This window comes from Canis lupus, chromosome 8 (assembly GCF_003254725.2).
Source record: "Canis lupus dingo isolate Sandy chromosome 8, ASM325472v2, whole genome shotgun sequence".
NCBI classification, from domain to species: domain Eukaryota; kingdom Metazoa; phylum Chordata; class Mammalia; order Carnivora; family Canidae; genus Canis; species Canis lupus.
The window spans coordinates 57,566,307-57,579,349 of NC_064250.1; the positions used below are offsets into that span (position 1 = coordinate 57,566,307).

The window sequence follows — 13,043 nt, forward strand, 5'->3', positions numbered from 1 at the left end:
TGTGCTGAAAATATAGATATAATAATTCTCCATGTAATTCTTCAGGTTGCCCCAGCCATTTAATTAAAAGTAAAACAATCAGTTAATTAAAAGCTGTCTCCTTAGCTGGAATATATTCAAGCTAATTGGAGTGGTTTTACGGTCATGGTTTTTTGGTTTTCAGTTTTGTTTGTTTGTTTGTGTTTTGTTTTGTTTTACAGAATGTCACACTAGTTAACTATTTTGACTATAGCCCTGGGATATGCTCTATGTTTAATAGTTAATTTTGACATTTGGAGTTTGGAGAATTAATTTCATATGGCTAAATTACAGATAGTGACATAGTATTGTAGAAATGGCCCTATTTATTTATTACAAAAATGATGTGGTTGCAGCTTAGTTCTGGGTTGAACTAAAAAAAAAATACATATTTGTAATTACTCCTCCTCACAGTTATAGCTCAAAATGTCTATTTGATGGGGGATTTGAGAAAGCAGTCTGATTGTGGTGAGAGCCTTTCTAGAGTCTTCTGTCTGCTAACTTCCTGTCCTCTCCCTTCCCTAGTTCCTCACTCTTCCCCACTCCCAACCCAAGCCAGGTTTCCGCTCTGCAATCCTATTATCCTTGTTTCTTACCAGCCACTTCTCAGATATTTTTTTCTCCTGGCTTTTGCATTTTTTTTCTCCAACCTCTGAATGTTGGAGCCCCCGGAGGTCCATGCTGGACAGTTTTCTTCTTTCCCTTACCCTTGGAGATCTCATTCTGTCTCCCAGATTAGTGTGTTCATCAGCACAATTACCATCTATCAGCAGAGAACTTGCATGTTATGTCTGGCTCTGACCTCTGTAAACTCCAGACGCTCCAATATCTGCCATTGTGGCTCAAGATAGAACCAATCTTGAATTTAAATATCCCAGATAGAATTCTTGATACATGTCCTCCGTGCTGCCATAACAAAATAGTACAGAGAGCATGGAGTAAACAGCAGAAATGTATTTTCTTATAGTTCTGGAGACTGAAAGTACAAGTTCAAGATGTTGGCTGGGTTGTGTCTCGTGAGATGCTTCACGTGGCGAATTAATGGCGGCTCTTTTGCTGTTTCCTCGCCTTACATTCCCTTAGTCCATTTGTGTGGGGAAGGAGAGGGCTCTCTCTCTCTTCATCTTCTCAAGGCGACCTATGATATCAGATTAGGATCCCACCCTCATGACATTATTTAACTCTAAATACCCCCTAAAAGCCTTATCCCCAATTATAGTTACACTGGGAGTTAAGGCTTTAACATACACATTTTAGAGGAACACAATTTAGCCCATCCCCTCCTTCTTCAGGATCCTGAAACTTTTGGTATGGAGGAAACAGAAAGCAGATGTTATTATAAGGGTAATTCTATTCTCTGGTGCCCCTTCTTGTAAGGACATGGATCCAATGAGTTCAGGGCCCTACTTTTATTTCCTCATTTCAACCTTAAGGTCTTCCTTTTAAATTTATCTACAAAGTAAGCCACATTGGGAGTTAGGACTTCAACCCATGCATTTTGGAAATCACAAGCATTCAGTCCATGTCATTCCCCGCAACTTGAATCTTCTCTTCCATAGTCCTCCTCCATATTGCAGTCAATGAGGTATCAGTGTGACCTCCAATCCATCAGTAATGCAATGGCCTCCATCCTCAAAATCCATGCCGAGTGTGATCATGTTTCACCTCCTGTCCACCTGCCTCTCTATAGAAGCCTATTTCAATAGACTCTAGATTTCCCTGCTTCTACTTAAGTTTGTCTACAATTTGTTTTCCACAAACGTAAATCAGATAATTTCACTCTCCTGCTCAAAGCCTCTCATACCTTTCATGTCCCTTGGGATGAACACCAGCCTTCTTGGCCCTGGCTGTGAGACCTCACGTGGTGCAAGAGGCTACCAACAGAAGCCAATTCCTCTACCCTGGTTTATTCTGTTACTATGCTACACTTCTATCAGCCCCTTTAGGAGTGTTCATGCTTCTGCCTTCCCACCTTTGCATTTGTTCTTTTCTGTCTAGGTTGTTCTTTCTTTCTCCTGCTCTGTGCATGGTTTGATGCCTTCACTTCAGGACTGTGTCAGTTGTGTCTACTGCTGCCTCCTTCCATTCACTTTTCAATCCCTTGTAGCCAGGTATCATATCAGAGAACCTACGTTCACTAGCCAAATTGCTAAATCTAACAGAAATGATTCAGCTTGTGTATAGCTCGTGCTTGCAGCAGCATTTGACACCCTCGAACACACTTTTTTTCTTTCTTGAACTATTCGTCTTTGCCTTTCGTTACACCTTTCTGATGTGTCACTCATGAAACATTCTTCTAAGGGCAAAAGTAATGAATAAACAACTGAATGTATAGCATGAGGTCACCTCGATAGGAGATGCTTTTTCGGACTAGCCTGTCTAAACCATAGTCCTTCTTTTACTTTCCACCCCAAGACTCTATTTATCACCACCTGATAGGCTATTATACAATAGAATGTACACTCTCTGAGGGCAGAAGGTCAAGAATGTTTTTGTAAATCCTTGCTATGATTCTGGTTTTCAAAACACCACCAATCATGTGGTCATAGCAGCTCAATAAATATTTTCTGAGTTACTGACTGAGTCGTGGCATTATTAAGCCAAAAGGAATATCATTATTTGATGCCTTACATCTTGGTGTAATTTCAAGTAATTTTTTTCTTATTTTTGATGCAGACAATACAAGTACTCACAAGTTTCTAGAAAGTGTGTACAGCATCCACATAGTCCTGAGGGAAGTTGGGTGCAGTTTACACCATTACAATAAAATTGGAAAGAGAAGAGAGAAGTATGAGCTCACTCCACTGCCTGTCTCCAGGGAGAGGTTACAGTGCAAAAGGTAGAGATGAAAACTATAAACTGTTTTTTCTTGATTTGAACGAAAGTTTCAATGTGCCTGAAAAACTGTTGCATACGTCTGTGGTTCTCTGAGGAAGAAGTCAGCACGAGTTCACACTCAGTCAATAACCTCTTTAATAATTTCTAGAAGTAACTGCAATATCCATGGTTGTGCTATCGTTTTTACTGTTCCCCAAGTATGTTTTGATCAGTTGTAGGAAACAAAATTAATTCCTCAAGTTTCAAGATTAACTGGCAAACTCTCAGTGAAACTGACCAGATTATCAAGTACTAGAAAGCACCATGGCATAGACTGAATGTGATAGAAAATCCAAGTGAGAAAATGAATGCATTTTCTTGTTTTTATTGTCAGAAACGTATTAAATTGAATTAATTGTGATGTGTAAACATTCCCTTTTGAATCCGTAATGAAATCTCAGTTTCAGAATATGAGGAATCCAGAGCCAGCCAGACACAGACGACGAAGACACATACCCCTTCACATTCAGAAATGAAGTGTTTTGAGGATCAATCATTGAAAAGTGTCGTTCATGGTGGGATATTTGTCAATTATAAGAGAAACTGCTACGTGATGGCACATCCTCCCATTACATTTTCTTACTTAGAAGTAAGAAATAAAGCCAATTTTCGTTGCCTTAACGGAAGCAGCAAGCTCATTAGTTACAGATGCATCAAGTCTTCAGCAGGGTGATAAGGATGGGTGGTATCCCATCCAGCCCACCTCCCACATCTGGCATTAAATATGCCCCAGTGAGTAGCCATCCTTCCACACTAGGTTTGAGAAATTCTCTACTTCATACTCTATCTAATATCGCTGCCAACCAAAGAACACTCCTAGGTGTGTAACCCTTCAGCTGCAAGAACTTCAAAGACAAAACTTATTTTTTAAAAGATTTTTATTTATTCATTTATTCATTAGAGACAAAGAGAGAGAGGCAGAGATATAGGCAGAGAGAGAAACAGGTCCCTCGCAGGAAGCCTGATGGGGGACTCGATCCCAGGACTCCAGGATCATGCCCTGAGCCGAAGGCAGACGCTCAACTACTGAGCCACCAAGGCATCCCAAGACCTATTTGTAAACAGTTTGAATTATGCTTCCTTGTTTCAATCACCCCTGTACATGGGGAGGTGGCTGGTTGTGGTTAGAAGAATAGCAATCCTCAACTTGATAAGATACGATAGGCCGTATTTTGGGGTGATTTCCAAGATTCTTACTTCCTGGTATATATAAATTTGTACATCATTCCTTCCCCTTGGGGATGGGAGGAACCTGGAATTTGCTTCTAACCAGTGGAATATTACAAAGGTTAAGAGGATTTTTTTTATCTATGATTAAGGTCCTTAACCATTTGATTTTGATTTAGTCAAAGGGTGATTTTTCTGGGTGAGCCTTACTTAATCAGTCGAGACCTTCTCTGAACCTAGAGACTCTCTTTGTTTCTGACTTTGAAGAAGCAGCTTTGAAAGCTGCAATGAAATGAATTCTGCCAACAGACTGAGGGGGCTTGGAAACTGATCTTTTCCTAATCAAGTCTTCAGATGACAACACAGCTCAGCCAACATCTTGGTGTCAGTGTTGTGAGACCCCGAGTAGAGAACCCAAATAAGGTGTGCCCAGACTCCTGACCTATAGAACCTGTGTGATAATAAATGCACACTATTTTAAACTCATAAGTTTAAGTGATAATTTATTACACAGCATAGGAAACTGATACACAAGCGTTCAGGAAGTTAAAAATAATTGCTGAGCAAAGACAAGGATTTAGGGCATGAGATGTGTTCTCTGCTATCAGGACAGAGGAGAATTCGATGGAGAACATTGATAAAAATCTGAATTTACTGTATCTGATAATCTGAAGATCTAGACAGTGTTTTAGATGTGTCTACTTATTTGACTCATAAAATAATTTATGTAAATTTTATATTCCCATTCTCATCCTCTAAACCTATCTTATTATTTTCTTTTGTATATTCACTAAACTGTGTAATTTACTTGTTTCTTGAATATAAAATGCACCACCATCTGGATAAAAACAGAAAAGAAAAATCAATGATTTGGAGAGCCTCAAATATACAGATGTTTAGTGTTGAATAAACTAACATTCTGGATGGCTGACTGATTTGTATTTGCTTTTATTTGGATGTTTTGGGACTATGCAGATATACCACTTGAATCTGTAGTTAATGATAAGAACCCAGATTTGTTAGTGATGACAATATGTAGTATGATAACATGAATTAAAAACCTTCTATGACTGTGCCTATGTGTGTTTGATAAAATGTTTTCTATTTCTTCTCCTATCCAGAGTTTAATATATAATTGAAATGAATTATAACAAAATTTACAGACTTCAAGACATTTAAAATTACATTTCTATTTTGCTTCCCATAAATAGGGCTTCTTCTTTCTTTCTATTTTCCACTGGACCTCAGTTTCATTCATTCTTAAATGCCCAGTGTTGTCGGCAGTGGTATATTACATTAGAATACAATAAATAAATAGTCCAATTGGCAGAATAAAGAAATTCTCACTGTGCTTGTGGGAAGGGATGAGCTCAGAATTTTTCTACACCATCTCCTTGAACCCCACTCCCTGAATAGAGAAATTCTTGTTGTCTCTAGTCTGGAATATTCTGACTCAGCAGGATAAATTCCTGATATTCATAGATACAACTAAGTGTTTATGTGTGTGTTGATCTATGGAAGAAGTAACCCTAAGGATTTTTTGTAATACAACATTACCAGTCATTGAGAATAATTCACAGATAGTGGGACGCCTGAGTGGCCCCACAGTTGAGCATCTGCCTTTGGCTCAGGGCCTGATCCCGGGATCCAGATCGAGTCCCACATTGGGCTCCCTGTGAGGAGCCTGTTTCTCCCTCTGCCTATGTCTCTGCTTGTCTCTCTCTCTGTGTCTTTCATGAATAAATAAATAAATCTTTTTTAAAAATTCACAGATAGTAACACAAAGCCTATGCATTCACATTTTTTTCAATGAAATGAGTAAGACAATGCTCTTTTACAAATAATTATAAATTGAGTGAATGTGATAAAATCTCCCTTGTAGAGATACAGAGACTGTGGTAATTCAAAAGAAGAAGAAGAAGAAGAAGAAGAAGAAGAAGAAGAAGAAGAAGAAGAAGAAGAAGGAGGAGGAGGAGGAGGAGGAGGAGGAGGAGGAGGAGGAGGAGGAGAAAAGATGGGAAAGAGGGTTTCCATTTGGGGAGAATTGTTCTCAACCAACTTTATAATGTAACCTATGAATATTTGATCTTTGAATCTCTATGGCATATAGGAAAATTTCTTTTAATTATATTGAGCACTGGAGGTTGTATATACATAGTTTAACACTGAAAATTCTTAACCACTTAAATAAATTCTTAGGTTGCATGTTCATACTTTTATCTGATGAATAGAGTAAGGGATTAGTTGCAATGTTGGAAAATTGCATTTTGGGAGGACTGCCTACTGGACAACCAACCTAGGCATGTCCTACTGATTATAGGACAATTTCTTCAAAGAATCTGGTGGTGAAAAGAAACATGGGTGATATATCCTGAATTTGGAATTTTTATGTTAATCTCTAAATGCATTACCTTTTCTCAGGCATTTCTCATTGCAAATAAATGCCATCGTCTCACTATCATGAGTAATATTTTTCAATACAAAAAGTACTTGAGTTTTCAAGTGCTTCCATATATGTTATTTCAAGAAGGCATGATCTCCTTTAGGAAGAGAGAAACATTTTTGTTTTTGTTTCTGCTTGCAGGTCACCTTGGGCGATTGAAAAGGAAAGCATTCTTATGCATCCAGATTCATTTATTTTTTGGCTTGAATTTGTAGCAGAGAAAAAGCACCAATTCCCCACTGTTTCCTGTTCGTAGCAGGTCCAGCTGCCTGCGGGTGGTCTGTACGGCTATGAGAGCAGAGCTTCATGTAAGAAAGAGGTTGCCCATGGTCTTCCAACCTCAGATTCATCAGTTAGGATTGCTAAGATCTGGCACAAACTCTAGGGAGAGATTATAATTTGAAAAACTCTTCCCTTTAATTAATGATTGTGTTTCAATCTTAGTATAACTCTCCCTTGTTTAAAGCTACCCTTGCATTTACGTACTGATTTTTAACATTGATTTTGTTATGACATTGTCTTAAGATAACATTTCTACAAAGAAAAGGCAATGATATTTATTGATGTTTGCTTCAAGTAAAGCACAATGGCTTTGTTTGAATGGATAGTTTGGTATCTTTATAAATTTTTTAAAATTTATTTATTCATGAGAGACACAGAGAGACATAAGCAGGGGGAGAAGCAGGGTCCCTATGGGGAACCCAATGCAGGACTCGGTCCCAGGACCCCGGCATCATGACCTGAGCCAAAGGCAAACAGTCAACCACTGAGCCACCCAGGTGCCCGATAGTTTGGTATCTTAAAGTTTATTAAAAATGGAAATGAAAGGGTCATCATTGCAACTTAAAACAAAAACAAAAAATTTCAAATCAAAGGTATAATTTAGAGAACATAAAGTTGAATTATGTTAAATTAGTCATATAAAAATGTGAACTTTATACCTTTCTGTTTAGGTTACATATTTGAAATATCAATTTTGTTTCAGGAGATAAATTTATACATTCTTATCTTTCAGCTATGTTTTCTTTTCTTTTCTTTTTTTTTTTTTTGAGCTATGTTTTCAAATGAAATTTCTGTCTCCAGTACCATTTTACTTAACAATTGTTTGAGCTATTTTGTGTTCCAGAAATGGTGCTATGTCCTGGGCATTCAGAGATAAATATCACCCACTTGATACACATCAGCCTATGGAGGAAAATAGTGGACTCCAACAGGAACTAAATGAAGGAAGTAGAATGATCTTTTAAGACACATTCCTTTAATCTACTTTTTATGCTGACTTAGAAATGAGAAAGAATGGTTCACTTACTGGCAGTTAATCATGTTCAGTCAACTTGTATTAGTTGGTAGCCCTTTGGTGTTTGGCTGACCATGCATGAGTTATTATTACTGATGGGAGAGCAGGACATTGCAGGCTACTCAGTCACATAGGATGGGTGTGAGCCCCTGTCTCATCCTTACTTAAATCTGTGACTTCAGGCAAGAGATGAGGACCCCAGTGCTGCACAGCTCCATCACAACAGCAGGATAATTACCATATGTCCCTACTGAAATGTGAAGATGAACAAAACAACATGTATAAATCACTTAGGAAACTGCCTGAAGTATTATTACTGAACATGTGCTATGGGTTTGCAATTACAAATTCCATGTAATGTTATAAGTAGAAAAAAAAAATAAGTTCCTGGATCATAGGTAAGCAGAATATTTTGATAAAGCTAGGACAACCCATTTGAAATACCAAATTAGGTATAAGAATCCAGCATCTGGTGACATTGTACTAACCCATAGGAAGACTACCAGGTTATCAGCAATGAGAAACATGAGCAGACTGTGGCAATGTCTTAATTATAAACTTTCAACTCATGGGAATATTTTTCCTACACTTGAAATCATGCCCATTGGTAAGGTCCTTTAAATAATCTTGTTCAATATGCACAGGGATCTTGTATAATTTAAATGACTTCCCCATTTTTCAGATAAATGTACTAAGGTCCTAATATAGTTTAAGTGAATTTCTCATAGTTGTACAGCTAGAATTTTATGAATTTGAATGCATGACTTTTGACTCTGAAGCCTGGCAGTTAACCACTTATCTCCTGTGGGGAGGTTGAGCATGGTTCATATGAATTTCCATAAGTCAAGACAGAAGGAGCAGCCATCTCATCACTGGAGCAAAGGTACATGGATGAGCCAGCTGTGGTTGGGGACAGTGAGGGATCCACTTTGACTGATAGTGTTGGATTAAACATGGGACTTGTATAGTTGTGGATTAAATCAAAACTGAAAAATAAGAAACTCAAAGTGACTTAAACAAATAGGTTTCTTGTTCACATAACCAGAAGTTTAGGGGTAAGTGGTTACTAAGGTAAAAGAGATAGTTTAAGGATGCCATCAGGGCTCCCATATTATTTTTGTTTGCTTCTCTTCTTCATTTATAATAGGGTCAATTTTTTCCTTATGTTCATCACTTTACGGTCATGTTTCAGTTCCACATAGGGAAATGGAAGAAGCTTGAGGAAGAAGCCTTAAAAATCTATGTCAGCCACATATGTCCTTTCTTTAAGAAAGTCATAGGTTTCCAAAAATTCCTCTTACCTCCACCTCCAACCAGGCAGACTCTTACCTTGCTCTCTCTGGCTGGAACTAGTTCACAAAGTCAGCCTAAGCTATAAGGGGACCAGACAACTTTCAGTATAATAGTTAGTTTGGGGGTACCTTATGTTGCAGTTACAAACAACTCTCTGAACATCTCTCTGAACATCTTGATGACTTTAAGGACAAGGGATAGGAGAACACGGTTTCCTAGAGAAATGTACTATTACAAAATGGCAAAGGAACAAGTAAGTGCTTTTCTTTCATCAGATTCTAGAGCTTGAAATGTCTCATAAGTCTCTACGTGAATCTACAAAAGAAAAAAATATATCCTACATGGATCTCAAATATAAGGACAATATTAAGATTTCTCTTGTGACATTTTCTGCTCTTGATAATTTGCTTTCAGGACTAAAGAGCACTGCTTCTTCCTTCCCACTTTCGGTGCCTGCTACGCAGAACAGCTGGGCCTGTACTATAGATTGAAAGTTTGTTATACTATATGTTGGCAAATTGAACTTCAATTAAAAAAAAAAAAAAAAGAAAGATGATTACCATAAAAAAAAAAAAGAAAAGGAAAGGAAAAAGAAAGTTTGCTTCCCTATAACCTCATATGTTGAAACCTATTCTGAATGTGATGGTGTTTGGAGGCAGGACCTTTGGAAGGTTATTTGATCATTCAGGGGGAAGGAACCCTCACAAATGGCTTTCATACCTTTTAAGAAGGGACAAGAAAGGGTTTCCTTCTCTTTATCTCCCCCTGTCATGTGAGAATGCAGCAAAAAAGAACTCTTCCACAAGGCAGGACACAGAGTCTCACCAAACACAAATCTGTTGGCTTCTTGATCTTGGACTTTTCAGCCTCCAGAACTGTGAGGAAAAAACATCTCATTCTTTTTTATTCGAGGAGATGTCTTGTACCAAATGCTATTCTCCTCATTCCTCCTCTAGTAATAGCACTAGTGGTAATGGTAGTAGTAGTAATCAGGAAGGGAGTAGGGACTAAAAATAGGTTGCTTTAGGCCCGGACAAGAGAAGACCCTTCTCAGGGTCCTGCAATTTATAGGACCTTGTACTCTGGCCCTTTTTAGTTTTGTCCATAGAACAAAAAGTACATGGCTACAAGGGACTCTTAGATCTTATTAGATTGCTTGAGGCCTGGCCCGATGCCCCTGAACCTATCTTTAATCCTGCAGTTTTCTTCCCTAGTTGGCCTCCTGAAGGCCCCAATGAGAGGCTGTTGTCATTATTTGGGAGAGGCAGGTGCATGAGCCCAGCTGAGCAGATGGGCGTTCATGTATATATGCAGAGGCCCTTCATGCTGAGTAACAGAACCTGGAGTGGGAAGGGAAGACCTAAGGTCCAGGATTTCTCATTGTCCTCTTGCCTGGGGCATGACAAATTTTAAGGGCAGGCCTTACAGGAGAGGGAGATAAAAGGGGGTGAAGGTGACAGGGAGGGAAATGCAGTGAAGTGTAATTGTAATTTCAGGTCCCAGAAATTGCAGTCCTGTGTCTTAGGGAAAAGAGAGTTGAATCCTTTGTAAAGAACTTGATAGGGTCATCTCAGGGAGCTTTCTTCGGCTTAATTGTGTTCTGATAAGAAGAAAGCACACATAGGCACAGTGAAAGAAAAGAGAGAGAAGCTGACTGTTAAGATGATTATAATTGCTAGGGAAACCAAAGCTGCAGTGGTATCTTAAAAAACAAAACTGTTCAGTTCCATGAACCTGAAGATGTAGCTACCAGGGCAGCTCTATGTTTCCATTTTCCTCAGTGTATCCTTATAATTAACTCCAATTCCCTGAGGCTCCATTCTGTTTCTTGCAGCCTCCAAGAGCTGGGCTATGGGAATAATTATCCCAACACCACTGCCACCTTCCTCATGCCTTCAGAGACTCACAGCTAAAATGCTATGAGAGATCGATCCCTTTGTTTGAGTTTGAAGTTTGCAGCATCAAAGCACTTTAACAAACTACACATCTGTCCTCCTGTTGTCTTCAGCTGATTGAAGGTAAATGCCATGGAAGCCTGTGACAACTTTGCAGAAGGGGGAAACTGACCCTGGGGGGGGGGGGGGTGTTTCACTGGTTGCAAGCAATGGCGGAGTCTACATCTAGTCCAAGAGAGCCATTTGTCCCTACTTCCTTCCTTCACATCTGCACATTCGTGCTTTCTGGCTGAACGTGTTTCACAAACAACCAACCCAAGCCTTGGTCTATGTTGGAAGTTTGGTAGAAAATATAGTTTCTAGTTCAAATCTCTTTTTCCTATCTTCTTCATCTGTGTTTTCTTTTTCTTTTTTTTTTTTTTTTTTTAGGTTTTTTTCAAAGTGCTGAGAGATTCAGCTCATTGACCTTGCTGCACAGATGCATCCTTCCCCTTGCAGTTCTAATTTCTAACTCCTGTTGAGAGCTATTGTGCGAGGGCATTGTTAGGCTCCCATGCCCCGCTCAATCCTCAGCCTTTCTTCTTAAACTGCCAACAGCGCCAATTAGTACCACATGTGGTGTGAGTTTGCACAGTGGCTGTTGTAGCCAAATCCTGAAAATGTGGCCAAAATGCTAATTGGCCTATAGACAAGTTCTTGGGTGTGAGTTTCGAGGAAAACGTTTAAGCATCACAGCATAAATATAAGTCCTTTTATTTTCTGTAGGTCCTGGCATGCTTTATGCCTTTAAAGTGAAGTGTGCAACAAGACCTGGGGTGCTCTAAAGAGGAAATATGAAGAAATACCAAAATGAAATAAAATTGGAAGAGTAGATCATTGAAAGCTTGGCTGAAGAGCTTTAAAGGAAGAGACAATGTGTGCCTAGAGTTTTGAGCTTGTAACTGCCCGCCATCACGACAGAGGTCCCTAAAATCTGTCCATCAACAGCAAAGCAAGTGCCTCTTGCCCTCCCAACCCCTTGAATCTTTTAGCAGTTACAAGAATTTTGTGTCGGGAACCTTTTTGTGACTAGGTACATCTATTCTGAATTCCCTGAGTGCTTCGTCTCCAAGGATGTGTTCTATCATCCCAAATCATAACAAATCACCCTGAATTCATTGCCGCATTTTCTTCCTCCGTTGTTCTAGTTTAGTGCAGAGCTCAGGTCTGGGTGTGCAGTCTTTAGAGAGTGAGCAGAGACCCTTGCCAGGTCTCCTTCTTCATCTCTGCCCTAATCTGGGGAAATTATATAAATTTGGGGGAGAGTAATGACATAGTAAGTGGACACTATTAAATGCTAGAGACTCTCTTAGGCATTTCATTATATCATTGGTTTAATGATCAAATGAACCTACAAGTAATTATCGTCTCTCCCACTACAGAAGTAAAGAAAGTAAAGTTCAATGAGGAAAGACATTTTTTCTAATTCATATAGCTACAAAGAGGTAAATCTGGTATTGAGACCTGGTTCTGTCTCATTCGCTAAATGATACTGTCACATAAAACTTGAGTGATCATAGAGATTACCATTTATAAAGCACTATCAAGTACCAGGCATAATGTAAAGAGCTTGACACACATTTTCACTAAGCCTTACTGTAAAACCAAGGTAGGCACAGGCAAACTAAATGACTTGCCCAAGGCCACGCAGCTGAAATGTACAGAAATGAGGTCGAATACTGATCTGTATCATCTCTGCTCCTTTCATTGCACTAAACCTTCTACACCAGTAAGAGGCCCCAGTTTTCTGTGAGACAAAATGGTCACTGAGTCTCTTCACCTCTCAAGAAGAACACCCTGGAGTATGGTTTTCCCTGGCATCTGGGGAATCACAGCTACAAGTCATCTTCTCAAGAGGCTATCTTCAAGTCATTGTTTCTGTGTACTCCCTCATAAACCGAGTTCTCGTGTTTGTCTTGTCGGGAATCATCTAAGGCACCCTTCAGGACCCTGATATGTAGTTTCTTAAAATAAGCAGAGTGTACTCAGCCCCTGAACATTTGCTTCCATATTG

At 39.1% G+C, this 13,043-nt stretch overlaps 2 long non-coding RNA genes across 4 annotated transcripts in view; both read left to right on the forward strand.

Moving 5' to 3' along the window:
* Window positions 1-7,023, forward strand: part of LOC112657630 (uncharacterized) — an 82,466-nt gene extending 75,443 nt beyond the window's left edge. The window contains exons 7-8 of one of the 3 annotated variants that reach the window (XR_007412469.1): window positions 2,695-2,857; window positions 6,647-7,023. This is a non-coding gene — a long non-coding RNA (uncharacterized LOC112657630). The remainder of the gene's footprint in view (window positions 1-2,694; window positions 2,858-6,646) is intronic. The other 2 variants (XR_007412468.1, XR_003135185.3) reach the window with 2 other exon arrangements.
* Window positions 7,024-7,599: 576 nt separating this feature from the next.
* Window positions 7,600-12,820, forward strand: LOC112657800 (uncharacterized). The gene is made up of 3 exons (XR_003135305.3): window positions 7,600-8,685; window positions 10,930-11,113; window positions 11,756-12,820. It is a non-coding gene; the product is annotated as an uncharacterized LOC112657800 (long non-coding RNA).
* Window positions 12,821-13,043: the final 223 nt, after the last annotated feature.